At 42.8% G+C, this 27,202-nt stretch overlaps 1 long non-coding RNA gene across 1 annotated transcript in view; it reads left to right on the top strand.

Annotated features, from left to right (window-relative positions):
* Positions 1-27,164, top strand: part of LOC121094554 — a 37,526-nt gene extending 10,362 nt beyond the window's left edge. The window contains exons 3-6 of the long non-coding RNA XR_005829882.1: positions 15,509-16,166; positions 18,228-18,596; positions 18,695-18,794; positions 23,591-27,164. This is a non-coding gene — a long non-coding RNA (uncharacterized LOC121094554). The remainder of the gene's footprint in view (positions 1-15,508; positions 16,167-18,227; positions 18,597-18,694; positions 18,795-23,590) is intronic.
* The last annotated feature ends 38 nt before the right edge of the window (positions 27,165-27,202 follow it).

Here is a 27,202-nt window from a genome sequence, read left to right as displayed (position 1 = left end):
GGAATATTGCATCTAAATCTGCAAAATGTGTGATTTGGAATAAATACTGGGGATACAATACTTACAAAGGACCATAAACGACCCAGGATTTTTGTGTAGGATTGTTACTGGAGCAATTTTCCACGTTGCTTCTGACTACTTGAAAAGCAGTCTGATGTTTAAACTGATGATGATGATTAAGGTAGTAACAGTGACGAGAAGGGCAGACAAACAGGAAGGCACAGTCTTTAAATAAACAGAGAGTAGGCAAAAAAATGAAAACTTTCAAATAACGTCTGTGAAGCAGTGTTTGTTTCTGCAAGACAGGTTGCAATTAACATTTGAAAAGGTATGTAAATAGTGTTTCATGCAAATATTCCCTTGGACACAGGCCTGTGATCTATTAATTATTCAAAAACAACACAAGCATTTTGTCATTACTGTCTGTGGCGTGTTCCTTGCTTTAATCTGTCCTTCGGTCTTGGAGCTGCCACATTTCCATAACTGGGTCACCTAGTTCTTTCTCAGCTTCATTTTCTGCTGTGAAATGAAAAATTAGCATTTTCTGCAACATACATTCAGGGCTTCTATGAGGAACTTGAATGCCTTGTCTAGAAAGTAAGGAATCCTGAAATCTCTGGGAAAATATGTAGTAAGGAGTGACCTCATATTTGTGGATAACATGAATTTTCAGTGACCACTAACCTTTGCAAACACAGTGTAGGATGAAAATTGTTGTGGGCCAAAGAAAAAGAAAAATGTTACTTGATGCACAGGAATGATATTCTGGCTCTGTGTACTTTGCATAGTGAAAAACACTACTGCCTAATAATAAGTTATAATAAAATATGATAGTAATTATGAACATAATTATAACCGTAATTTAAAAATCTTTTTAACTCGCAGATGCGTGAGTCATTGTGTGTGATTTATTAATTAAAATTGTGTTGACAAGGTGGTAGGTGACATTAAAAATATTTGCTATTTTAACCACTAGAGAGCGTTCAAGAGCTGCTTGAAAAATCCGGTTTTTACTCGTCTCTTGAACTCCAAGGCAGGGTTGCCCTGAGATGCACGGGATAGTCACTGCGGTTTGAAGGAGGAACAGGGGCACATCTCAGAGAGGGTGTCAGTTCTGCGTTCTGCTGGCCTGCACATGCCGGTGAAGAAGAGTATGATAAGGAATGGAGGCAGTCCTTGAATTTTTGATGTTCTGTCACAATTATTCTCAGCAGGTGGCATGCCATTGGGTGTACACATCCCTGTTGGCATACAGCACATCAGAGATATCTTTAGGAAAAAAATAGTCTTGGAAGTGTTTGTCCTGAAAGGTGTATTTTTTGGTTTAGTTTTATTAAGAAAAGATAGGAATTGCGTATTCCGAGGATGAGTAAGCAATGACATTTTATTAACTCAATACTGGTAAAACTTTTTCATTGTTTGTAAAATTTGTCATCATATTAGAATTTTAGCTGAAAATTACTGAGGATTACTGCTGGGACCTCTAGAGAAAATTTAAAAATCAATGAAGCCCTTCAGTGGCATACTAGTGGCTACTAGGTGCTGCACATTGTCCTTCCTCTTTAACGTGCACTTTCCAAAGCCCGTTTTACTAAAGAAGCCAAATATGTCTCATTAGCAAAGGCAGTGAAGAACTGTGAACCACCTGCACCTTCAGTAGCTCCCTGCATGAATCTATTGAGTGGCCTCCAGGTGGTTTATCCTCTGTTAGGAAAACACCCTTACTCCTTTCACCTTTTCTGGCCCCAAACGTCATTTCCCAGTTTTTTCCAGCCCTCACTGCTCACTCAGACCAGCAACTTTATGGGAACACAAATACATGTTAGAATTTGGCACCCAAACCCAATATTTAATCCTAAACAATGACAAATAAGCTGGACTAGCAGCATAAGCATTAGATGAAAATAATTTTCTCTTAGGTCCACAACCCTACTTGTAACACTCAAATCCCCAGATTTAACCAGAGAAGGGACAGTTTCTAGTCAGGACAGCAGGGAGAACATCACCTCACCTGATGCAATGGGAAGCCATAGAAAGAATAAGCTCAGCTTTAATAATGATTGTCAGATGGTAAGAGTAGAGGTGGCCAAGGGACTGGTCTCACTTTTTGTTCTTTGCAAGTGGGAGTGTGTGGAGGAGGCCTCAGTGATGCTCACTCAATGACTTAAGCACTTGATGCCTTGCTCTGCAGCAGTGGTGCACCAGGGCTAGAGACCAGCATCCTGGCATTCCTCACCGTGCCATCTGGATGTACATTTCATGGGAAGCCTTCAGGATCTCCTAAACATGCATGCTTCATGTGAAAATCAGTGTCAGAAGCCAAATTTCCATAAATAAACTCCTCCACTTACCATCTTTGAAATGACCCAACTTCAAGTCTAGATAATTACCAGAGTTCAGCAGAATTTTTTCAGCCTTCCCTTTCTCTTTGCATGTGGAGGGAAGAAACGGCAATGTGGCAGAAGCCAATTCTGTAGCAAGCGGTCTTCTTGCAGAAAAGGGGAAGGCTGTAAGAGGAGAGAGGGAAGGGAGTGGGTGGGACAAGTCGACTGTCTTGGAAGAAGAGCTCTGCTGCCCCTTTTCTTACTGCCTGCAGAGATTTCACAATTTCACAGCAAATCTATGCTCCATAACCATTGCTGTAGACTCTTTTTTTTTTTTTTTTCTTAAGGTCTTGTCCTCTTCAAATATTTGTTACATACCGGACCTCTTTTAGTTTTCATGGTCCATTAGAAAGATTTGTAAGTGATTTACTGCAGAAGGGAAAATGGCAGGAGGTTGTTAACCTTCACCTGGCGCTGCAGTTTTAATGGACTTAAGATGTGATAAGAGGTGAGGTTTGGCCACAGACCTGCAATGCCTGATCCCAAGCTAAGGCTGGGTTCCACCACAGCCCCAGAAAGACAAGTTGAAGTGGCAGGGGAGGATTTGAGCTGAAGGGCAAAATGCAAAACTTTAGCATCATTTAAAGTCATGTCAACACTTGTCACTGACTGCAAAAAAAGACGTGTTTCCTCCTGAGGCCTTTGGAGCTGATAGGTAAGGATCAGAAATGTCTTTGTTCTACCAGGACATCTTGAAACCCTGTGCCTACAGATAGTTTTTACGCTCAGGAAAACCTGAAATCAGAGAATGACAACAGTTCAGGTTGGAAGAGACCTCAGGAGGTCTCTAGTCCTGTCTCCCAAACCTCCAAGGTTGGACACAGCACAACTGCTTGGGAAACCTGTGCGCCAGTTCATAGAGCCCAGGATGCTGTTGGTCTTCTTTGTGCATGAGGAAGAGCGTGGCCAGCAAGTCAAGGGAGGTGATCCTCCCCCTCTCTGGTGAGGGGGAGCCCTGGTGAGGCTGCATCTGGAGTGCTGTGCCCAGTGCTGGGCTCCCAGTTCCAGAGAGACAGGGAACTGCTGGAGAGAGTCCAGCAGAGGCTGTGGGGATGATGAGGGGATGGAGCATCTCCCTGATGAGGAAAGGCTGGAGAGCTGGGGCTGCTCAGCCCGGAGGAGAGAAGACCGAGGGGCTCTGATCAGTGCCTACAGACACCTTAAGGGCGAGTGCCAGCAGGACGGGGCCAGGCTCTTTTCAGCGGTGCCCAGCGACGGGCCAAGGGGCAACGGGCACCAGCGGCAACATGGCAACTTCCATCTGCATGTGAGGAGGAACTTCTCTGCCTCGGGGGTGGCAGAGCCCTGGGCCAGGCTGCCCAGAGAGGCCGAGGGGTCTCCTTCTCTGGAGACGTTGGAACCCGCCTGGACACGGCTCTGTGCAACCTGCTCTAGGGGAGCTGCTTCAGCAGGGGGGTGGGCTGGGTGACCCCCAGGGGTCCCTTCCAGCCCAAACCATTCTGTGATTGTTTGCTGCCAGGAACACTGTAAGCCCATGTTCAGTTCACTGTCCATCAAGTGACTCATGTCCTTTCTGGCAGAGCTGCTCCTCAGGTCCTAGCCTCTGTGGTTGCCAGGGGCTTTTCCTTCCCAGAAACAGAAGAAACATCTAATTGAACAAGTTGCTTTTTTTGTTCTCCTACATGAAAACAAGTGTATGTGTTTCGGAAAAAATAATGAAAGCCTTTGTTTGAAAATAATTCCAGCAAATCTTTCCCTTTGCACCACTCATCCAGGAACCATTGGGTTCATCTGTAATTTCTAGTGTTCAGAAATGTATAGGTTTAAGGGCTCGTTCATCAAGCTCAGAGGAGTCTTTACATTTGCATTCATTGATTTTTGGGCTATTAGCCTAATTTTAAAATTTGTAGAACATCACTGTCAGCTGTAGATACCGATCTCATTTGGAAACCCAACTGAGCAATGATGGCTTATATAAGGAAAAATTGCATGGCAATCTGCATTTCCTATGCACTGTTGCTTCTGCTAGTGTGAAAAACACCTTTTTATGAGGTCTTCTGGCAGGAAAGGAAGGGTGTTTTTTTCTGTCCTCTGTATTAGTGGCAGAGTTTTTTGCAGTATAACCAGAAGTGGATGCAGCAGGACCAGTTGTAATCAACATCAGCCTGGTATTGAATATTTCAGTATCCTTGGCCTTCCACGTAGCATTGGGTCCATACTAAAAGAGAGGAGTTGGGTTTTGAGCCATTACAATCAGTGGAAGTCAGGGTGAAAAGTGAATGTAATAGTCATTGTTATGAGTAAAAATTACAATATTTTCCCGTGAGTCTGATTTTCAGAGCTTCTCAATAACGATGTTGAGGAATCCAGAGCTGTTTTCTTTTCAGGTGTCTCTTAATTTTCTGCTGCAATGCTCTCCTATCTTTTATCCACTAGAAGGCAGAAGTGAGGTTTTATGAGCTCATTTACTAAAAAATTGCACAGCAGGGAGATTTATGGCAAAGTGACTGCTGCTGTTTTTCTATGGTTTCATCATCTTTGGTCTACCAAGCACTTCTCATTTTCAAGGGTCCCAAGGCCTTCACAGACCTGACCTAACATAAGCATTGCATGCAGAAATCATGCTATCTACAAACGGTAGCTCAGCAGTGGGCTACGACACTTCTCAGCCTCCCATAACATGCACGTAAGAATATATTATCCAGCTGAAACTTTGGGGGGAATTTTAAAAGGCAGATTGTAATTAATTGAGTTGGAATTTGGCCAAGGCAGAGACTTTAATATGTCTTCTTTCCTGGCTCTTTTTTTTTTTTTTTTTTTTCAGACTCGGGAGTTGTATAACATTCTTGTCTAGAGCTTATGCCTTTGTTGAATCCATTTCTGTTTAGCCCTTAGCCACACGTGTGCATGAATGTCTTTGTCATTCTCTTATCCGGGTGCCTTCTCCAGGATCCCTCCTCATTGTCCACTGTTCATTTTTCCACTGCAGCCGGCCCCAAACTTTGATTTGGCATCCTTTGCTGCTGCTTTCTCTGCCATCCTTATGTTGTGTCATGCTCACTACCTTCGGAGGAACTCCTACACCAGCAGTGATCAGATCTCTTATTTAATGCGGCCACTTCTGGTCTATAGGCTGTTGGTGCTCTTTTTTGATACATATAGGCTTTAATGTTTTAAGCTTTTGGCTAAGCATGTCTTTCTTTTTACTTTTTCCTCCTTTTCCTTAGCACCAATTAAACTCCCTAGGCATACATAAAAAAATGCCTATTCTTTCCAAGACAGAAACAGTTTCTCTTACCGATAGATTTTAGAACCCAAGATGACTGCAGCAATTTTGTCAATTAGCAAAGAGAATCAGCTTTACCTCATTTATCTGACAATTATGCAGTATCATTTGCATAATGTGAAATTTAGATCTTCCATTGTCACATGCTTCAACTCATTTACTATCCTAATGTCCATTTGAAGTACATGATGAAAGCACTGGCAAATTCATAGTCCTTTGTTTCATACCAGACTTGGTTTGAACCAGTTGCTTAATTTTCTGCCAATTCCTATAGCACGGCAGGAGTTCCCAGCATTTGTACTACCAATGTGCTTATCTGAATGGTGTATCGTTTTTCCTGCTTTCTGTAATGGCTCCTTCCAAATAAAATGCCTTCATAGCATCAAGGAAAATAACAATAACTTTTAAACCCCATGCATCCTTTTTTTTCTCCATCAACTGTTAAAAATCTGCATATCTGATTAATGCAACTTCATCCCGATCTGTAGCCACACCGTTTTTCTCTCACTACTCCCTCTAAAACCAGCTTTGATCTGTTGACTATTGCTTTCATGAGAATTTTTCTCTGTACTGACAATAAGCTTTCACCTCCGTAATTATTTTGATCAGCAGGATCTCCTTTTGCCAGGATTGGGACAACTATAGCCTTCAGCTAGTCACCTGGTAGTCTCTCTCACTCCCACAGCTGTTTGTATTTTTGTACATGCTCTGCAGCCTTCCTCAGTTTTAACTGGTTCACTGCTCTGGTTGTTCTTGTGATGCGGGCTAAATACTGATTCAGCACTGCCTTACAAGTTAACAAGTCTGTTTTTGCGAAGTGTCATTCAGTCATTCATACATAAAGTTCACTGTGCCAATGCTGTGTTTGATACTTCGTGCTTAATATACAACTCAGTAACCAAGTCATTGCCATTAACAGGGTTTTCTTGGGGGTCTTCAGCAGGTACTGATCTTCTCTAACATGTGAGATACAATGAGACCATGGTACAAGAAAGTATGGGTTAATTCTTGAAGTGATGTCTAGTACAGTCACTTTTTTTAAAATGGAAGGATCATGCTATGCTAGCCTTTCAGGTTTCATCCCCATGGCCCCATTCCCTGAAGTCCACAAATAATGACAGTCTGGGTGGAAAGAGGAACAATTTAAGGGGCAACTATGGAATGACATAACCCACTACCAGGACACTTGCCTTTCAGTGCCCATCTGTTAGTAGTCAAACGGTTTAAAAAAATAGGACTTTTTTTTTTTTCCTGATGTGTATGGGAATGCATTCATTTTTTGTACATGTATTAGTACAAAATACTGCACAAGTATTGTCAGATCCAGTATGAAACCTTAGTATATACCAAGTTCTAAACATCATCACAACAAGTTACATAGATTAACTGTTCATTGCGTAAAAAATAAAGTCTTTGGCCATTAAAAAATTGTATTTTCTTTCAATGTCATGAAATGTCTCCTTTTGTGCTATGGAGAGGGCAAACTGGACTGTGACTTTGACTTTACTGTGACCTCTCCTCTGCATTATTATTCACATCTCTGTTATGGGCAAAAATATTAGCACTGAGTATTTATGATTTGAGTTTTAAAGTCCTTCTGTGTATTGTTCCTATAAACACATTTGATTATAAAAACAGATGCACTCAATTATTTCTGAGCCAGTAAACCACGTGGTGTCTTTTCCTTGTGTTCCAGCTACATTTTTTTACCTTAATCATATATAGCATCTCATTCCTTAACTTTTCTATTGTCTCCGCTAGCTCCCTTCACCTCCTTTGTTTTTATTTTCCTCCCCTCTCTCTCCCTCTCTTCCCCTGTCCGTAATATCTTTGCTTTCAGGGCTCCAAGAACCCCTTCCCTCCTGTCAATCTCTAATTTATTATATCTGTGTGTGCCTTCAGTAAAGCTGCTGAGCCCCTGCAGCTCCCACTGCAACAGAGGTGGAGGTGGTCAGCAACTTGCAGAGCAAGTATTTGGGTTTCTCAGAGCTTAGTACATTTTGTACACTTCCCTTTTTTGCTGTCAATGTGCAATACGTATCTGACACATACTGTGACATTTGATGGAAAGGTGTACAGGGGTCCTTTCCTGAAAATAAGAGAAAGGCATCCTCAGAGGTGACCGGCTTAACATGGATGTTTCATTATGCAGGGCCGTGGGCTGCTGGTTCTGCTTGCAAGAAAAAAGAAAGCAGAAAAAAACCCTCAAAGTTTTTGTTTTTAATTCTTTTTACAGGCCATTTCTCGGTTGGTTCCGTTGCTATCGCTTTGAAGACTATTTTACACACCCTTGTGAAAGGAGTGTTTGTGTCTCTGTGGAGGCTGATAAGGATGCATGAGAGGTGGTGGTCTCACCCCGGCTGCTGACCACACAGCCTTTCCCTTTCCTCCTTCCTCACTCACTCTTTTTGAGATGCCAAGACATATGGGAGGGTGGATAGCTGGCTCCTCATTATCATTACACTGCAGAAAAAGCACTCGGCAACATCTGCCTCAGCTTCACTAGCTGTGTTTATACCTTGTGTTTCCAGCTCTGTTGTTAAGTACCTTTATCAGCTCCTTCAGCTGCTCTTCAGCGACAGAGTGTCCACTCGGGACAGTTTTGCAGCATATTTGGGAAGCTCAGACCTACAGCCCTATGCACACAGAATTTTGGGAAGGGGTGGCCTCTGGTGGGGATGGTAGGTTTGGGTCAGCAGTATTGCATATTTCTAGTTGGTTGCTGTCACTGCATTTTCAGGAGGCCAGGTTGCCTTCTAGCAGTTTCATCAGTCAGAGATGTGCCAGAAATATCTTTTAATCCTCCCACCACTCCTCTTCAAAAGCTTTTACCCTCCAAGGGAGGGCCTCAAGGGAATACCGTACCTAGAGCTGATTTCTTCTCAGCTTCCCACAGCTAGGGTCTGGTAGGAGCAACAACCATCTGTCTTCTGGGAGCTCACACCCTCGCAGGTACCCACAGCCTTCAAGGGGAGCCACTTTTAGATGGCTGATAGGCAAGCAGGCCACCCCATATTCCCAGTGACATGGCTCTTGGTCCCTCTGTGCTAATCCAGAACATCACCACAAGCCCCTTCTCTTCCCATAGCATTTTTTTTTTTCCACTAGCAGGGTGGGTCACAGGTTTGTGACCTTTCTGAATATTTTTCTCTCCATGCAGTTGTTACTGCACTTCAGTTGGGTAGGTGATTTTATTTCAGTTGTATATATTTTACCTTTCTTAGATATTGCACCCTGGTAGTTCTTTTAAATACTACTTTTGGTAAGAGAAAACTGATGTTCTGCTTATTGGTATAGATATCACATATGCTCCTGATCTGGAACCACTTAGGCACATAATTAACCAAGAGATTTTATGCAGCCCTATTGAGTTCTGCCCAAATATTTGCATGTTATGCGAATCTTCATAAGACTAGGCTTTTGTCTCCAAATGTTTTAGGCTTGCGACCGTTTTTTATGGCATGTCTGGTATAATAGGCATACACCTGACAGCTGAAGCCTCTACAGACTGCTGTGTTGATGTATAAAGAAACTCAGGGAACAAAGGATGAGTTGAAACATGGTCCAGATTATGTGGATGTTTCCTCAGGTAGAGAAAGCTCCCCAGTTTTTTGCTTAGAAAAGACATTGTCATAGTCTCAAAGGGAGCTTTCCTAAATCAACATAGGCTGCGTCACTTAAGCATAGACAAATTTCACCTGAGTCTCTTTCCTGCTGTCTTGTAAGACCATCAGAAGGCGATCTATTTTACTAGATGTGTATAAACGTTATCAGCCTGCACTAGAAAACCTTTTATTTTATTCTGAGTTTTATCAGCAAGTAATCTTTCAAGTATTTCAACAATTGAACAGATGTTTAATAGCCAGGGACAAGTCTAGCATTGAAGAAAAGATATTTTCAATATAATTTTGGGGAACCTGACAAAAATCTGTTACTACTGGCTGCTGACAGTGTTTTCTTCCTCTTTTGATAGATCTAGTTGTGTCAAGAAAAGTCTCTATAGACTTGGTTTAACAAAGGCATGATGGATCTGACCCCTTGTATTCTTTGCCATTAAAGCTAGAAAAATGTTAGCTTTTTACTCTGTTGCTATCTTGCCAAACATCACTTTACTCCCAGGAAGGACTAGCTTTGTATCATGTTAGGTGCAGTAGTTACCCACCTGGGCCTTTGTCTTGTATCCAAGCATGACAATTTTTTTTCTTCCTTTTGTATTGCCAAAGATTTTGATTTATTGTGCCCTGCTCTTTCTTAGTTAGCGTTATTATCTTGAAAGAAGATTTTCCTGATCAGTTGCCATAATAAACAAAGGTTCCATTTGCAAATCTGCCTTGGGTGATTATAGACATTAAGCACATTTGGATCCTGTTTGCTCATGATTTATTATGAATGACCATGTATCTGTGGGATGCATGGCTAGCAAATTCAGAGCGGGAAAAAGCTCCTATCCCAATTAGGCTAGTGAAACTAAGTAGAGGGAAATGGTGAGAGACACAGAAATAAGAATTTTTTTTCTGATATTCTAATGAAGAAAGTGAATCTCTTCAAATAGCTCCCCAAAAATATCACTGTTCATTTAAAATGTGCCTGCTTGTTAGAAAAAAACTTCCCAGGCTTGCTGGTGCTGCTATTGTTAATTACTGACTCATCTCACAGAAAGCTGTTTGAAGGAGGTTAAGGATTTAGATTCTTTGGATAATATGTGGCAGCAGTAGCAAATAGGAAGCCTTTCTGGATCCTGCTGTTGAATCAAGCCCTGGAGATGCCAAATTTAATGCTACCAGTAATGCAGAGCAAGCTTGTTCCTATCAAATGTATGGGATGGAGGGAGGTGCAAGGCATTCATTCTTTAGATACCTCGATGGATAGGAGAATTCACAACCTGATGCCTTTTTATTCTAAACCAGGAGGGCTTGGTTTGTGGTGGTGGTCTTGTGCTGCTTACCACCACTCTGGTGCTGGTATGAAGTAGCTCAATGGAGCTTTACCATGGTTGTGCAACTTTGAGATGGGGACAGTATGTGGGATATCTTGAGTCTAGTTAGGCTGAATATCAGCTCCCCCTTCACCTTCCCAAAAGCCTGAGCTAGTTCCAAGAGATGCTGGTTACAATCCAGGCCAGGAAGAGCTGATGTGGAATAGCTGGTGGATTTATGAATTTAGGTATACCTACTTTTTTTAAATGGCTTTCAGTACGTAATTGGAGTATAATCAAAGAATGCAACATATCTAGGATTTTCTGTGGTGTTTTGTTTGCACATTTTTACATAAATACCAAAATAAATTCTGGAAAACCCTACTGCTATTCTTGATGCTCTTGTTTCTTTATTGTTTCATTGAGTATATAATGGATTTTCTCTCTGAATAAACCTTACCCCTGTTTTTCCCTTGAGTTGCATTCATAACCTTTTTTTACTTTTAGAAGTGTTGTTCATAATTATAGCAGCAGATTAAGGGGAATAATCTAGTCTTAAATCCCTTCACACCAAAATATGAAATCCCAGCCTTCTTCGCCTCCCAGACTGCAACTTAAGACATGAATAATAGTTTATAAAGAAGTATTTGTGTGATAACAACTAAGCCAAAACTTCCAATTTGTTAACCCTGTAGTGGACGTTTCTAACTTGATGAAATGTTAAGAAAGAATTAATTGAAGATACTGTCTTGTTGATATGTTTCTTGCTTTTTAACTCCAGTGCAGAAAGTGAGCCCAATCTGACTCAAGGTACTAGTGCAGTACAAAATATTCTAACATTTTGCTAATTGAACTGCTAATTTTTAAAGTAATATTTCATAATTATCATTCTTCCCACCAAATCACTTATTCCATTCACTCTGGTGTCCTTTCTAATTTTACCTCAGCTGGGATCCCAGTGTGATAGATGCTATAGAAACACAAGTCTGAAACGGATCCTACACAAATAGTTTCCAAGGACAAGCCAGGCAAAAGGTGGTAGAAAGGAAGCAGCACCATTTGACTACACAGATGGAAAACTTCCAGAGGCAGACAAGGCACTCTTCCCAAGATCACCCTGGGAACCTCTGGCACAGCCAAGAGCTGAATTAACATCTCCTGAGTCCTTCAAAGACAATCCTTCCTCACCCCATCAGTTTATTTTCTAATCCAAAGCCAGTGGAAAGAACGCTTTGATTTCAGTGGTGTTTGAGCAGAGTCCCAAATGCCCCCCCCCAATCCATTGTTGTCTTCCCAAACAACATAAAGATAAGACCTTACCCAATGCAGAGAAAAATTTTACCCTCTACTTCTATCAAATTATGCCTAAAAGTTCAGTGAAAGTATGGTAGATCAGCAGGAGCTCTGCACCTTTGCTGATAGTCAGCATATCTAAGAAAATTATTTATTTATTTCACTTCTTGTTAGTAGACAGGTTTCACGTGGGTTACGTTGGTACCATCATTCTCTCTTTTTGAACTTTGCAGTTTGAATTCAGACATGGGGGTTTTGTGCTCAGCTTACACCTTACTTTTATACAGAGTACTTAAAGGAAAGTTTTTCTAACAAATTCTGTGATGCTATCCTTGCAAATTCAATATACAAACTCGAGCATCAAATACACAACTTCACTGTTGACACACTTATTCCCTCTGGATTATTATATGGCGGAAAGTTTTGAGGCATTTTGGAGTTGAAGCAAGACATCACAGCTGTCACAGTACCATCAACATCATTCAACTTCATTGTGTATAAAAAGGCCTAAACATATGGTTAGACTCTGTCATGTAAATCTACTGACTTCAGTGAAAATACATCAGCCATAAATTTAAGCCATTAGTTTCATCTCTTGCGATGAGACAACCCACTGTACTGATTTTGCATTTTTATCATTCCCACCAAGCCAGTAACCAAAAACTAGCTGAGGAAGAAGCTAAATTTTGTAGCCTGCATTTCCAAGAAAAGCAAAGACCCATGTTCTCTCTCTCTTTTCTGTTCCTATTCTAATCCTTGTGCATTTGCAACATCTAATTCCTACATTTGGCAAAAAACCACTCTAGAATGAAACCCAAACCCAAAGATCAGCACTATGTATTCCTTCTGAACCCCCCCAGTCAAAGCTCTGCCCTGGCAGTCAGTCTTACATACATCTGTGCATGTTGCAAGTGGCATTTTCTTGTCATGTTACGGGTTTCTCTCCTATCAATCAAAGAAGAACAAATGGTCCATTTGTTGCTGAGATGCTGCCCATCTGTGGCTGTGTCTAATCAGAGTTAATTATGGCGAGCTGAGTCTCTGTAATACTCCTGGTCCCCAAGCTCTGAAGGACCCACTGCTTTATTCTGTAGCTTCCACTGCCAGCTTCTGGAGCTGCCTATTATCAAGCACCAAAAGGTAGAGATTGTACAGGATCCCTGGCAAGCAGCACAAAGTATCCCAGCTTAATACTAAAGCAATGACTAATCAGGGTATCCCAGGAGGAAGCTTTGCAATAGCTCTTGCAAGGGTAAAGAGGACAATTTTCATAGCTATGACTCTTTAAGCCAAACAAAGTGCAAGCAATCTTATTTATACTTGTTTATTCTTTCCTGGAGCAGAAGGTAACATAGATCCAAATGAAAAGGACACTTCCTGGGAGAAGGATTGCACAAAGATGGGTTGCAGGATCAACAGCCGCTGTTGTTTTATCATAGCAGAGCTAATAGCTAAATTCTATTAATTGCTGAATGCTGTTTTGTTTGGAAAATACAGGAAGCAGTTTACATGGCTACGCAAGTGCTCTGGTTCACAGTCCTTCTGAAATAGTATTATTGTAACGGGATAATACTGATTAAGGACAGTTCCCTGAGGAAGGAGGGCCTTTTGATGATTGAGTCATTTCCTTTCCCTGCTGGACTTCAGTAAGATAGCACTTCTCTCACCACAGACACACACCCTTTGTAGCCAGAGACTTCTCCAGCGAGGAGGTCAAAAGCACACGCCTCAGCCTTAGGTGGAAATGCCTGAGTGTGTGAGTCCTAAAGAAAGCACCAAATCACCAGAAATATGCCAGGAGTCCAAGCAGAGGCTATTCCTGCCCCCCCCACCCCACCCCCGCCAGTACTCTGTTTGCCAGTCCTCTTTCAAAACTATAGGATAATACTGTCTTTGGCTACACCACTCTGCTGGAATAACTTTTCAATCCTTTAATCTTTGATTTTTCTTCCCATAGAGGTTTGGCAAATTAATTTGAAAATAGAAATGGGTTTACCAGGTAAGCAAAGGCAACACCACTGCTGCAAACCACTGAAGTACAGCCTTCTGCTTCTGGATGTGGTCATCTGCCATCAGTGAACAGCTGAACAAGGCCACTAGCTCAGTTATCACAGATCAGAAATCAGTAATAGCAAATGCTGTTCAATCCTAAACTGGAACAAATTCAGATTAGGGACCTAGGGGGAAAAAATTCTATGTTCTCTTACAACTGATGGGCACTAATGAAATCCCAGTTCCTAAACTATGCAAGCAGCAGGGCAACCTGATCATACAGGAACATGGTAGATAAAAACAACCCTCAGCCTCTCCTCTCCTCCTTTAAGGGCAGTGGGGGAATCACCATCCCTGGAAGTGTTTAAAAACACGTAAATGTGGTGCTTAGCAGCATGGTTTAGTGGTGGACTTGGCAGTTCTGGGTTAACAGTTGGACTTGATGGTCTTAAAGGTCTTTTCCAACCTCAGTGATTCTATGATTCTATGATTTTCTCTTTGCTTTTTGTCACGTGTTGCCATGGGAGATGCTCGAATGAGCTCAAGTCTAATCACAGTTTAGCAAGAAAGTGTTCCTGTTATCACTTCTGAGCTAAAACTGGGTTCTTCTGAATGTTTTCCCTTTTGAGGTACAGTAATTGCTCTCCGATTAGGCAGGAAACTGTACCAGCTTTATTGCTCTAAAGGAGCCAGTGTTATCAAAAAACAACACATCAGGGCCTGTCCTCACAGGAAGGGAATCATAAGTAATCGGCAGCGCTATAACGCAATTGGCTGCTGGTCCCTCCGCGCCGAGGGGTCACAGTGCAGAAAAAAACATTTTAGGACTTTTGTTTGTGGCCAAAGTATTTTAAAAGAGCCCTGGTTCCTCTTTGCCTCCCTGCTTGGCTTCTCTAAACATTGCTGTATTTCCTCAACAGAACATAAAAAAATGGATGTATGCAAGAACCCAGCGCAGGGTCCTTCCATCCAAAGGCTTATTTTGCAAACTGGTGCCATCCCTGCCCTGAATGCTCCACCAGTTTGCACTGGGAAAGCTGCCCTCATCGGGCAATTTTAGTTAAGGGGAAGAACTGCCCTAGTGTAGCAAGATGATGAAGATCCTTGGGTGATGCAGTTCCTACCCTTTATTCCCTTTCAGGTTACCTACCTTGGAAGTACTTTCTAAAAGATAGGCATACCTCATCGTGTGTGAATATGGCACAGGAGCAGTGGTGGGTGTAAAGTTGGTTCTTTTTTATAAAACTAGTTGACATAACGTCCGGTTAACACTGTCCAAGTGGTAAAATAGCTTAATTTCGTCTACTCCCCATCATGAGGTACATCAGTATCAATTGACTGTGAGACTGACCAGGACCTACACATTCAGCCTTATGTAAATACACTCACCCACTCCTATGTACACACTATGAGAACTGTACAGAGTACTTACATTTGGATTACACAGCGAGAGCCAGCCTGCTTTTAGCAGGAAAAAACCCCACTTAATTTGGCTAATAATACAAACTCTGACTGGGAAATTCACCTGGTCTTTTAAGCTAAATTCTACCGAATTTTGCTCTGCTTTTGCTAGTTGTGTGTTCTGGGATTTGTAGGATGTGGGGATATGAGGTCTAGTGTTGATCTGTCCAAGTTCCTCACAGTGTCTTCAGAGCAGATTTTTTTTTATTTTAACAGTATTTACTAGTCCAGCAGTGAGAATCAGAGATACCAGGAATCCAGGAAAACTGCTGCATCTGTCAGTGTTCGGTGTGACAGCTGTTATAGGATGTGTTCCCATCCTGACACCGACGAAGAGGGACAGTCGCTCATCGCTCATTACAATCTTGGAGTGACACAGAGGTCGGTCACACAGGGAGGTCTTTGTAACACGACACTGAAGCCTCAACCTCACAACTGTCTGGAATAGATAGACTTTTACAGAAGGGTAAAAAACCTGTCAGTCCTCAGGACCGGTTGTGTGAGAAAATATCAGGATTTTAATTGAAGTAGACAGCAATGAAGAGAACCCCCCGCAACAAAATGCAATGCTAGCCTCCTAAAAGTATCTGTTTGGAAAAAAATGACAGCGAGTAACAATTTCAAACTCACTGAGGGCCTCAGCATCTTCTGAAAGTGACATTTGAGATTTCCAAAGAAGAGATTCTTAGATGCTTTTATAATTTTTCTCTACCATGATTATCATCAGTGAGTGAGCTTCAAATCATTCGTTGCCCTGCTAGAGTAGTTTCCCAGGGCTGCAATCCTGCTTTAGGCTCTTGGACCAGCAAAAGGCTGCCCACAGGAGTCCCCGGATTCTCAGCATGGCACACAGGACTGCTGCTGTCCATCACAGGTAAGCTGATCACAGAATTGCAGAATCATAGCGGGGGGGGCTGGAAGGGATCCCTGGGGGTCACCCAGCCCACCCCCCTGCTGAAGCAGCTCCCCTAGAGCAGGCTGCACAGAGCCGTGTCCAGGCGGGTTCCAACGTCTCCAGAGAAGGAGACCCCTCGGCCTCTCTGGGCAGCCTGGCCCAGGGCTCTGCCACCCCCGAGGCAGAGAAGTTCCTCCTCACATGCAGATGGAAGTTGCTGTGTTGCCGTTGGTGCCCGTTGCCCCTTGGCCTGTCGCTGGGCACCGCTGAAAAGAGCCTGGCCCCGTCCTGCTGGCACTCGCCCTTAAGGTGTCTGTAGGCATTGATCAGAGCCCCTCAGTCTTCTCTCCTCTGGGCTGAACTGCTCCCCAGACACCAGCTGGTTCTGGAGAGATGCCCAGGGAGCCTCGGATGTGGTCAAGGGAAGGCAGGTCAGAAAGGGTTTCCCATCTTGCTGGAACACAGGTGGGGACTTCTCAGTCCCACCCTGGTCAAGGTGCATCTGGGGATATAAGATGGTGGTGAAGGAGAAGCTGTGAAATTTCTGAAAACAAATGCAAGATAGTCTCCAGGAGGAGAATTTTAATAGTTGGGTTTACTCGACTGAGACTATCCTCAGCACAGACCTTCTGACAATCCCTGATGGATCAGAAAAGGAAGTAACAAAACAGAAAACAAAAAAATCTGTCAATGGACCACTTTGGAATGTCCCCACGTTTTGCTGTTTGGTGAGTTTAACTAGAGGTAACAAAATGGAAAATATGTGAGCCTGGAGCTGTCAGAGAAGAGGCTGGAAAATCAGCATCAGAGAGAAAGCTCACAAATTTTTATGCTTATCGTCTGTCCACAGAAATAGAAATATATATCCTTCTATCTCTACTTTTCCTGCCTGTTTTTCCCCCATCTATTATACATGGAAGTGCTCACTGCTTAATTGAGCCCCAGTACGAGCTTGGTGGCAGCGTGCAACGGGATGTGATCACATCCCCCAGTCCCGCAACCCCCACACAACCTCTTAACCTCCCTCTCAGGAGACTAGACTGCTGAGAGTTCACAGCTATGAAGTCTGAAGAGCCAAAGCAAGAGCATCCTCTTTGCCAGGGAGTCACGATTCCCCTGTTTGGTCTGATCTAGGGGTCATCGTCCATCAAACCTCAGCAGAAGGCTTTTACCTCAAGGGGTATTGTGAGTACTGAGTTGCTTTTACATCTCAGTCGCTCTCCCTGAGATGACTTTTGTCAGTTTGGTTGTTTGTTTTAGTGGTGATGTTTTTAAATTGAAGCCTGTGTGCCCAGAAGGCACATAAAATAAGAGGCTTTTAAAAGCCAGAGGATAAATAAAACACAACCTTGAATAAACAACAGGCTTTTGTCCTAATTTCCTTCCATTCCTTAATGGATGCTGATAAACTATCTGAACTTCTCAGTGTATTAATGCCACAATGACAGTAATATGAAACCCACAACCTCACAATAGCAATGATTTGACCAAATCGTTAGCTTTTAGACAAGCAATTGTTTCGTTCAAAGTGGTTTGTAGGCTATTGTGGTCTTACCAGGCTGCTCCTTTCTCTATCCCATCATAGACTATCTCAGTGAGATGCATTTATCAAAGAAAACTGCTAGACCAGGGGTCCTCAAACTACGGCCCGCAGGCCAGATACAGCCCCCCAGGGTCCTCAATCCAGCCTCCAGTATTTACAGAACACATACACACACACACACACACCCCGCTGGGGGTTGGGGGGGAAACCAAGCAGCCGCAGATGACTGCCTGCCACTTCATCCGCGCGCTGCCCCCCTGTTTAAAAAGTTTGAGGACCCCTGTGCTAGACCCACTCAGGGCTAATACATTCCATAGAAAAAAAGATCTTGTTTGATCAGGTAAGAACATGTACATCATGTTTCATTACTGACTTTATACTCACTGCTCTGTTACTAAATAATACTGCTTATTTTCTGGATCAAAACCTTTCTTGCTATATAAGACTACAGCTAACAGAAGTATCAATACTTTTTGTTGCTTTTATTTTCTATGCAGAGCAGCAATGAAGTAAAGACTTACTATTCTCAGGACTGAGGAACATGCTTCTGAGTCAAGTAAGAGAACTGGAGGAACATGCCAAGGAGACTTCTTTGGGAAGCAGATTCACAGCAGGTTAAGCGTAGTCCATGTTGCTGCTTTTGTCAGCTGGTACTTCAGCTGTGCTTATTCCAGAGGACCCAGCTGGTCCCCGTTTTGCTACCTGAGGTGTGAAGAAGAGTTCTGAGCACACACTGAGCTGAGACCTTCACCCAACAGCAGAGATCATAACAACGATAGGAACCACAGGCTAGTTATAATGATGACATTAAGCTCCGTGTTTTCCTAGAGCCTCTTGGTGACCGTTCCAACACATCACACACTGTGGTAAGCATCCCTGTCACCTATTTCACCTTCATCATCCTGCACCAGTGTATCTGCAAAAGTATCACCGCAGCTCCATTTGTGCCCGTTGTCCTCTACAGTTACTTCCACCATGACAGCCTTGCCTATATTGTTTCTGGTCATTCAGTGCTCACACCAGCCCATCCTGGAAGACTGTGGTTAATTCCTTCCATTACCCAGGTTTGTGTATTTAAGTATTTTATACAGTGAGGGTGGTGAGACACTGGAGCAGGTTGCGCAGAGAGGCTGTAGATGCCCCATCCCTGGAAACATTCAAGGCCAGGTTGGATGGGGCTCTGAGCAACCTGATCTAGTTGAAGGTATCCCTGCTTATTGCAGGGGGGCTGGACTAGATGACCTTCTAGGTCCCTTCCAGTCCAAACTGTTCTATGATTACCAATACTCTAATATTTAATACTCTAAATACTAATATTTAGCTGCTAGGGCTAAATAAATGCCAAGACCTCCATTTAAGTGCGAGAACTGCTCCTACACAAGCTTCTTGCAATATTTCACTGGCACGGTAAGTAAAAAGACACCTTTTTAGCACTTCAGTTCAGTGGGGATTGGAGCCTGAGCCCAGGATTTCTGCTTCCAGCATCTACAATCTGTGAGTCCAGTTCACCCCATTTATGCTCTAGATTCTTTACCAAGGGCAAGTCAAAACAGCCTGAACACCCACCCAGTGTTTTGTTTTGAGAATGTTCCCAGGGCAAGTCACACCCAATTCATTTTTCTTTCTGAAAGTCTTGAAACAAAACAGTCTATGCTCGGTAACATAAACACACACGTAGAGAACACAGCCAGAAATAGACAGCAAGCAAAACACATTTACAGAAAAATACAAATTTGGGCAAGTCTAGCCACAGACAGCATTCATTGTGTGTGTATATGCATTTAAAGTTTATTGTTTGGCAATGGGCTACATGGTAGAAAAATTGTTTCTCCTCTGTATCGATCCATTCACTTTTGTTTATTTCAGGACGTGTAACTTTTACCAAAGGGTGGTGATAATTTCCACAACCAGGTTTAACTTTGCTTCAGAAACAAGCAGAACATTAAAACAGGCCAGTTCATAAAACCACATTAAAATATTGCACATAAAATGGCTACACATCCAGGAATGAAAGCTGAGAATTCAGAGACAAATGGAAAGCACAATAATTTGTTATGAGAGGAGCAGATGAACATCATCCTAAATAGCAGTAATATTTTTCCACCTACTGCTTTTTCCTAAAGGATTGTTTTTGCATATAGAAGAAAAGAAACCAGACCTTACATCATCAGAAACTCAATCTTTGATCATCCATATGAGAATCAAGAAGGGTAGGGATTCAGGTATTGAATAGAAGACAATGTGGGTTTCTTAAACTCTGAGTTTAGAGAACACAAAGGAGAGGATCTCAGCTTCTGCAATGTAAGACAGGCTGAAAAAAAGAGATTTGTAATCTAAAATGACTATATAGTTCAATCGTGAAGGCAAATTAATGTTCCCATATGCTCAGGATTGACCCGGAACCAAAAGAAATGGGAATTGAGCCTTCCCCTTCCAGTCACAAGCCTTTTCTCTTTTATCCCTACAAGCATCTCAGACATTGCAGCGTGCCCTCAGTTCATCCTTGGGAGCTGATGGCACACAGCACAGCACAGGGCTAGGTCTGTGAGCAGCAAGCCTGGCTATGTTATGATGAATTCTCTCAGTTATTAGGATTTGGAGAAAAATATTGTTCATGGGCTACATAAACAATTTTAATTGGCTCAGGCACCCAAAATGTGCTTTTTTTGTTTGGCTGCCAAAGTTGCTTTCTCGCTTGCTAATTATGTTTCGCTTTAGCTTTCAGCAAAAACAGGAAATAAAGCATCCATTACTCGAATGACAACTTTTCAACAAGCCAACATTTCAACATCCATTGTGTAATTTCCGACCTAGAGCCAGCTAGGAGCTAAGTGCCTTTAGAACTGTATATCCCCTCTTACAAGGGCCTTATTGGCCCCCTGTGCACCGAAATAACAGAACACAATGTTTATGAGGCTGAAACACAGGCCAGAAACATTTGCTGCTGCTACCCACTGCCTGAAGAACTCCCTCCATAAGACAAAATTTCATGAATCCTGCAGCAGAACATCTCAAGAGGCTTTTTGCTTTCTCCTCTGGGCTGGCCTGGCAGCCACCTCCTGCGTCGTTCTCTGACTGACACCCATTTTCATGGCATTTCTTTTCCGCCTCCCATACTCAGTAACAGGTTTCTTCTTCCAGCGAAGAAAGCTGGTAGCTCAAGTCAGTGTGGTAGGTGTTCAATATTCACCTGCTCTGGTGCAGAAAATAAATGATGGAGGGAAGCTGGGAACCATCACCCATGTGTTGGGCAGCCACTGGCTTTATTGAGCCATCAGTCCAACTCACTGGCTCATGATCTTCACAAATGTATTCAAACCAGTTCTTTGTGTCCTCGAGGAAAGTTCAATATTTTAAATTAAATTACCATCATCCAGATTAGTGGACACAGAAAATTATACAAACAAAGCATCTTCAAAACTGTGATTACAGATGTAGTTTTTCTTAAGTAAACTCTCCAACATAAATGCTGTGAATGTGGCTAGGATATCTAAAATCAAACTGGCAAGATTGTAGAAAAAGATTAAAACATAACCTCTCCTCCCATATATGAAAATAGGATGGTTCCAACCCAAGCATCAGCAGAAGAGGGTTGGACTGAGGAGTGCATGTTACATCTCTGTTTCTTTAGTGCTGATATTAATTCTGTGCTCTGATTTGTGGTGGTGGTGGTTTTTTTTTAACAAGACTTGTGAGTTAGATTTTTACCCCCCTGAGATGCCCTGCCTTTTGTGGTTTCAAAACATAATACCAAAACCAGCTAGAATAGATGCTGCCTACCATTTCACAGTTTGTGTGTGGAGGAAGAGCTCTTATTCCTCTTGCTCAGCCAGCTGAGCTGTAATTGGAAAAGCAAGCAATAGGTATATACCACGTTGTGAGGGTGAATGAGGATGCCCTTTAAATTACCTATAAAACCCTTTGATTCAAACTGCTGATGTTGCCATAGGCAATTTGCTAAGCTTATTGATCATCTTCTGTTTAAATTAAAGTTTGATGTCCTGGAACAGGCTATTCAGCACAGAGAGCTAATGGGATGGGATGAGATACAGGGAGCAAGAGAAACACATGCACAAGGGGAAATGAATTGTGGTCAAAAAGGAAAAAATAAAACAAAACTGAGGGTATATGCTGAATAGGTTCCACAGGTCAGTTAGCAATAAATATCGTGGTGATAAAACAATCCACCGTGGTCTGGTGTGGGTATTGAAGGTAGGGGTTTTGCTGTGTAATTAAAGGAAAATGGGCAGCTTGCTAGAAAACTAAAATTTCAGAGAAAGGAGGTGAAAAAGAGAGTGTTAAGATTTATTATAAATGTATGCATACAATCTTAGTGATTTCCGCCAAAATTCAAGCTCCCCCAAGTTTTTGGTAAGCTGGTTTTGGTGTGAGCAAGTATAGGCAAGAGGTGATAGGCTTCAGGTAAATGTTGGCCAAGGCAGCTCGGAAGAGACTGTCCCTAATAGCACCCCTCCAGCTGCCTGTCTGTCTCTCCATCTGTCAGCCAATCATACAATCATTCAAACTCAATCAAAATAAAAGCTTTAGAAGAAAGAAAAATCAGGCCTTCATAAAGAATGAAATGTACCTTGCTGGAGCTGTACCCAGCAGGACTGAGGGCTTTTTTCCCCATGAAAATCTAGCTTGATTTCCTGGTCTTAGACTGATTTTCAAACTTTTAAATATTTTCATTGCACAAGACCACATTTGTCCTGACATTAATGAAACAGATGCACTTGCAGAAAGAATATCAAGATAAATTCTATATTTAAGTTACCAAAGGTGTAATGGAGAACACAGTTAAACTGACTTTAAACTCATAGACTGTAAAATCAATCTTCATATAGAAGAACTGAATCCTGCAGAGCTGTTGAGCAGGAGACCACTTGGCAGAATGGTTTGGGAAGTCTTTCCAAACTAGGATTTCCCTCTAAGCCATAGCAGAAGTATTGCAGTAGGGCTGGGGCTGTACAGTGTGTGTACATGGATGAAGACGTTTTATTCCTTACCCAAGAGGCAGGAGGACAGCAGCTCCTACTAAGGTTTTAAGTGTGAGCTAGGTCTCTATGAAAGCCCAGGTATTGCTTGTGGAATTTAGAAACCCGATTTTCACATGCTGGGGAGCAGTTGGCGAAGCTGGAGTCCTGGGAAGAGTGCATGGAAGAAATGGCAGAAGCACTGAAAGGAAACCCAGATATCCAGACCTTCTGAGAAGCCCAGCATGGACTGCGTGGCACAGAAAGATGGTTTTACAGTCTCCGTTGCATTTTGCATTGCTGTGGGGTCCAGACTTGCCCTCACGACAATTTTAGTCACCTTCGTATTTGGCGATAGAGGAACATCTCTCCTGCTTCCAGGCAGTCCCAGGAGTAGCTCCTGTTGTTGCAAAGTGAGGGTTAAGAAAGGAATTGTCTGATCCTGATGCTTGAGTTACAGCAGCAAACAAGCAGCAGTCCCACACTGCATTTCATTTGGCTTGGAAAGCAACAGAAACACAAGGAGGGAAGAAACTTGGTGCGAGGTTATAAAGATACAAAGACTTGTGACAACAGCGATATATCCTACTTGCCTTCACCTACAGTAGTGAAGGTAAGAGGCAGAGGTTTACCAGGAAAGCATAGTGGAAATAAGAAATATAAGCTATTGGCCCCCACATCACACTAAATCGCTTCGTTCATGGCCCACCTCTGCTCCTATGGCCCCTGGAACAAAGTACTTAGTCAATCCATACCTCAGTTTACTGCTTTGTGTCCGTTCTCTATAAATACAGAAAACTGTGAGATTTAAATATTTAACCCTTCTTTGCTGCAAGAATTCGGAGAAACACAGGGGCAAATATTTCATCCATCTTCTGATACAGGTCCAAGAAGCCCGAATGACCCAACCGCAGCCTAAGCCCTAGCCTGCAGATGTTTTACAGCCATCAAACCTTCACTGCTGATGTATGTCGGCCGGTACCCAGCAAGCCGTGGTGCCCGGGAAGAGCTATCGCAGGAAGCCATCTGTGCAAAGGCAGCCTTTGCAGGAAGTCCGGCCAGGCCAGCAGCCATTTTTTATTATTATTTCTCTCCCTGACAGTTTTCTCCTTGACACTTTCCCTAAACGACGCTGGGGAGGAAGTAAGTTGTCAATTGAAAATCGTCACTTATTATTAGCCATGGAATGCAAAGTACTTTAGTTAAGAAACCGATGCGTAGCGGATTTGCATTTATTTCCTGTAGGTGCAGTTAGCAGGAAATCCATTTGAAACAGTAATAATTAGGAAACTACAGTGGGCACTTTTAGAATCATACAATCATTTAGGTTGGAAAAGACCTTTAAGATCATTGAGTCTGACCATCCAACTTTTCCTGAGTAATTTTTCTCTGGCCAGAAATTCATGCTCAGTGTTCTGGTGAATTCTCAAAACCACAGAAGGGTTAGAAAGGCTGAAAAGAATAGGAAGAAAAAAAAAAAAAAAAAAATCAATTAGTTAACAAAGTCTGATAAAAACTTTAAATGAGGCCCAGAAAAGCAATAGTGCAGAGTCTACCCATAGGATCTCAGTGGACACTCTCCTAAGCAAGCAAAGCCCACCTCACCTTCCAAATTAAAATTGTGTCTTTTCCATGGCTAAATAATGACAGAAATGGCCATTAATCTACAACACCCACAGGGTGGTGGGGAGAAAATGCAGAAAATTATGCTGAGATGGCAAACTATCATATTGTTCATAACCGTCATTGCAATATTAAGGGATTTATCCCACCTTGGAAATACTTTTCCTCTGCCCAGGCCACTGGTGATGTAATTATATTTCCTAATTTGCAAAATAACCAAAATATCTTTAGAATATTGGTCACAGACTGTAAGCCTATGTTACAAACTTGGGCTGGCTCAGAGGCAGAAGGAGAAATGATGCCCCATCAGCACGGCAATGCTGGCAAAAGCTCCTAGCACAGAGTAACTCATCCTAGAAAAATCACACTTTTGCCTGTTTCACCTCAGCAAGGCTGCAAGAAACTCCAGAAGATGCTTAAGATTTAAGCTATGGCTACAATATCAGTATTTTGCTGATACGCTGTAACAGCATGGACAAATATTCCCCACTTAGGTCTGTCCCAAGCTTCCTACTCAGCAGGTAGTAAAGGAAATAGGAAATCAGACATCAGGAAGGCAGTGAAGAAATCTGAGCCTAAAGGGGGATCTCCCAAAGCAGCGATCTCCCAAAGCAGCGATCCCTCCAGTAAACAGGAACGTTGGGGATCTTCCTGCCCTGCAACAGCCCTCACAGCCCTTGCAGGCTGCAGAATAACTCAGCTGCAGGGGCGGCAGAGGGGGAGAAATTGTGCAATAAGCTCAATCGGCGCTGAAATGAGGAAGGAAATAATGTGTTAAATGATTTAATTTTCTAAGTTCGCTTTGTTCCTTACAGATAGACATAGAATCGGAGCTGATTACAGTGCCTTGTTTTGATTAACAGAGAGAGATCTAAGACAGAGAAATTTCTATCAGTTTCAAAGGGTTTCCACATCTTGTATTTCATTTTCGTAGTGGGGTCAGGAATTCAGAGGACATTTATCTTTCATTCTTTACAGCTAAAAAATTATTCTCAATGATGCTAGTTTAATGCTCGTCAACTCCACTGACCTTACATTTTCTATACTTCAGTGGAATTACTGCAGATTTACACCAGTGGAAGCAGGTACACTTTATCTGACGCTAAATGAATTTACAAGCTTTAAGTACTCTGTGCATGCTTGTTCCAGTCTCGGGAGTTAGATGGAATTTATAGGTAATCAATTATTTTAGTTGTGTTTCAGCTCTACATATTCCATCAGTCAGGTTTACCGTGCAATGCAGCCAGAATTTGGAAGTTAATGGGCCAAGTGCAGTCTCAGATGCACCCTGGGATGCTGTTGAGATCTGGTTCCCCCCCAGACCATCACTCCTTCTGCCAGTGCCTGACAAATCCGAGCACCTCTGTACTGCCGCGGGAGATTAAAGCAACATTTCTTTTGTACTACCCAGTAATCTTTATGCTTGGTGGTAAAGTTAATGTACGGTATTGTCATTCAACTCATTTCACACCGGCTGCCAAAAAGCCTTCAGAGCACAATGAGGTTCTGTTGCTACCAGCCTGGAGCAGATCTGAGCCAGCAATCTAGAGGTAAAAGCAATGCACACCCATCCGTTCCACAGTTTCAGAGGATATGCAGCGCAGAAAGCAAGTGCTGGAGAGCAAACACAATCACCATCACTTCTAAATGAATCACTAAAAAGAATCTAGGATCCCTGACACTCATGCCTGTCGTAACTACTAGAAAGCACCTCCACCCCCCGAAGTCTCTAATTCTCAGGAACTGCAACTCTCTCGAGGCTTGGCGAAAGGGGAAACAGGGGAGAAATGTATATTAGACAAGTCTGTTCTTTAGTGAGTGTGTTCCTTTTAATAAGGAATGAAGACGGGCTCACAGAGCCTATTAGTTGTTCCACACACATTCATTGGGAAGGGGAATTAGTTTCTGGCTAGCACACAGCTGCTGAGTAATACAAAGGAACGACTCCTTTAATCTTCTGCAGCAGTATAGCGGTGTCCAGGCTTGTCAGAAGCTGCAGGAGGAGTGATGGCCTTGCTGCTGACAGCCTTCTAATTGGGTAGTAGAAAGCAGCTCTAAAGGATGTGTTTGTGCCAACAAGTGTGGCTTGACATCAAGAGAGATCTGCTGAGGAACAGAGGGGGGGAGTGCAGCAGTACCGCAGTGCTGGATGCTGGCTGAGCCTAGGAGGGCTTGGCTTTCACAGCCAGCAGAGCTTGATAACACCGAGGTTACCTGTAGCTGGTGGAAAGCTGTGGCCGAGAAGATGTCTGACTGGAGACAGAAGCAATTGGAAATGGATGGCCTGGCTGCTTTGCCAGAAAGAGGTCTCTGTGTCCTGGCAGTGGCACTTGAACTCACAATTTGCCTTGAAGATCGGAGACGCAAGAGCTGCAAGCACTGGAAAGCATATACCCACCATGGGTTTGTCCACTGGGCCTCCAGTTCTCTCGCTCCATACCGCATAACCACCAGTGCTCCCAGTGCTACCTGCTGGAGTCAGCAGCCTTGATCCACCAGGACCTCCTGTGTCAGCTCCTGCTTCTTCAAAGACACTACAAGGCAGCAGCAGAGCCGACAGCAAATTCACGCTGGAAAACAGAGGCAACTTTCTAATACTGCCTTCACTTAAATATAAACAGGAGATGCTGAGTTGTCTGAGTGACCAAGTCGGTTGAGGCCACCTGATATGTATGTGGTGAGAGTTACCATACCTGGGTGTCACTGTGCTTAGGTGACTCTAGAACTGAGTCAAAGGGGAATTCAAACCACACTTTAATCTGAAAACAGTCATCCCCTGTGGCTGTGGAATTAAATGCCTTCTCTAAATATAAATAAAGGCTGCAGAACTCACTGCCTGAAATATCTGGAGGGCAAGCTGTAGCACAGGCAGG

Source organism: Falco naumanni, chromosome 10, assembly GCF_017639655.2.
Source record: "Falco naumanni isolate bFalNau1 chromosome 10, bFalNau1.pat, whole genome shotgun sequence".
Taxonomy (NCBI): domain Eukaryota; kingdom Metazoa; phylum Chordata; class Aves; order Falconiformes; family Falconidae; genus Falco; species Falco naumanni.
This window is presented reverse-complemented; position numbering and strand designations above follow the sequence as displayed.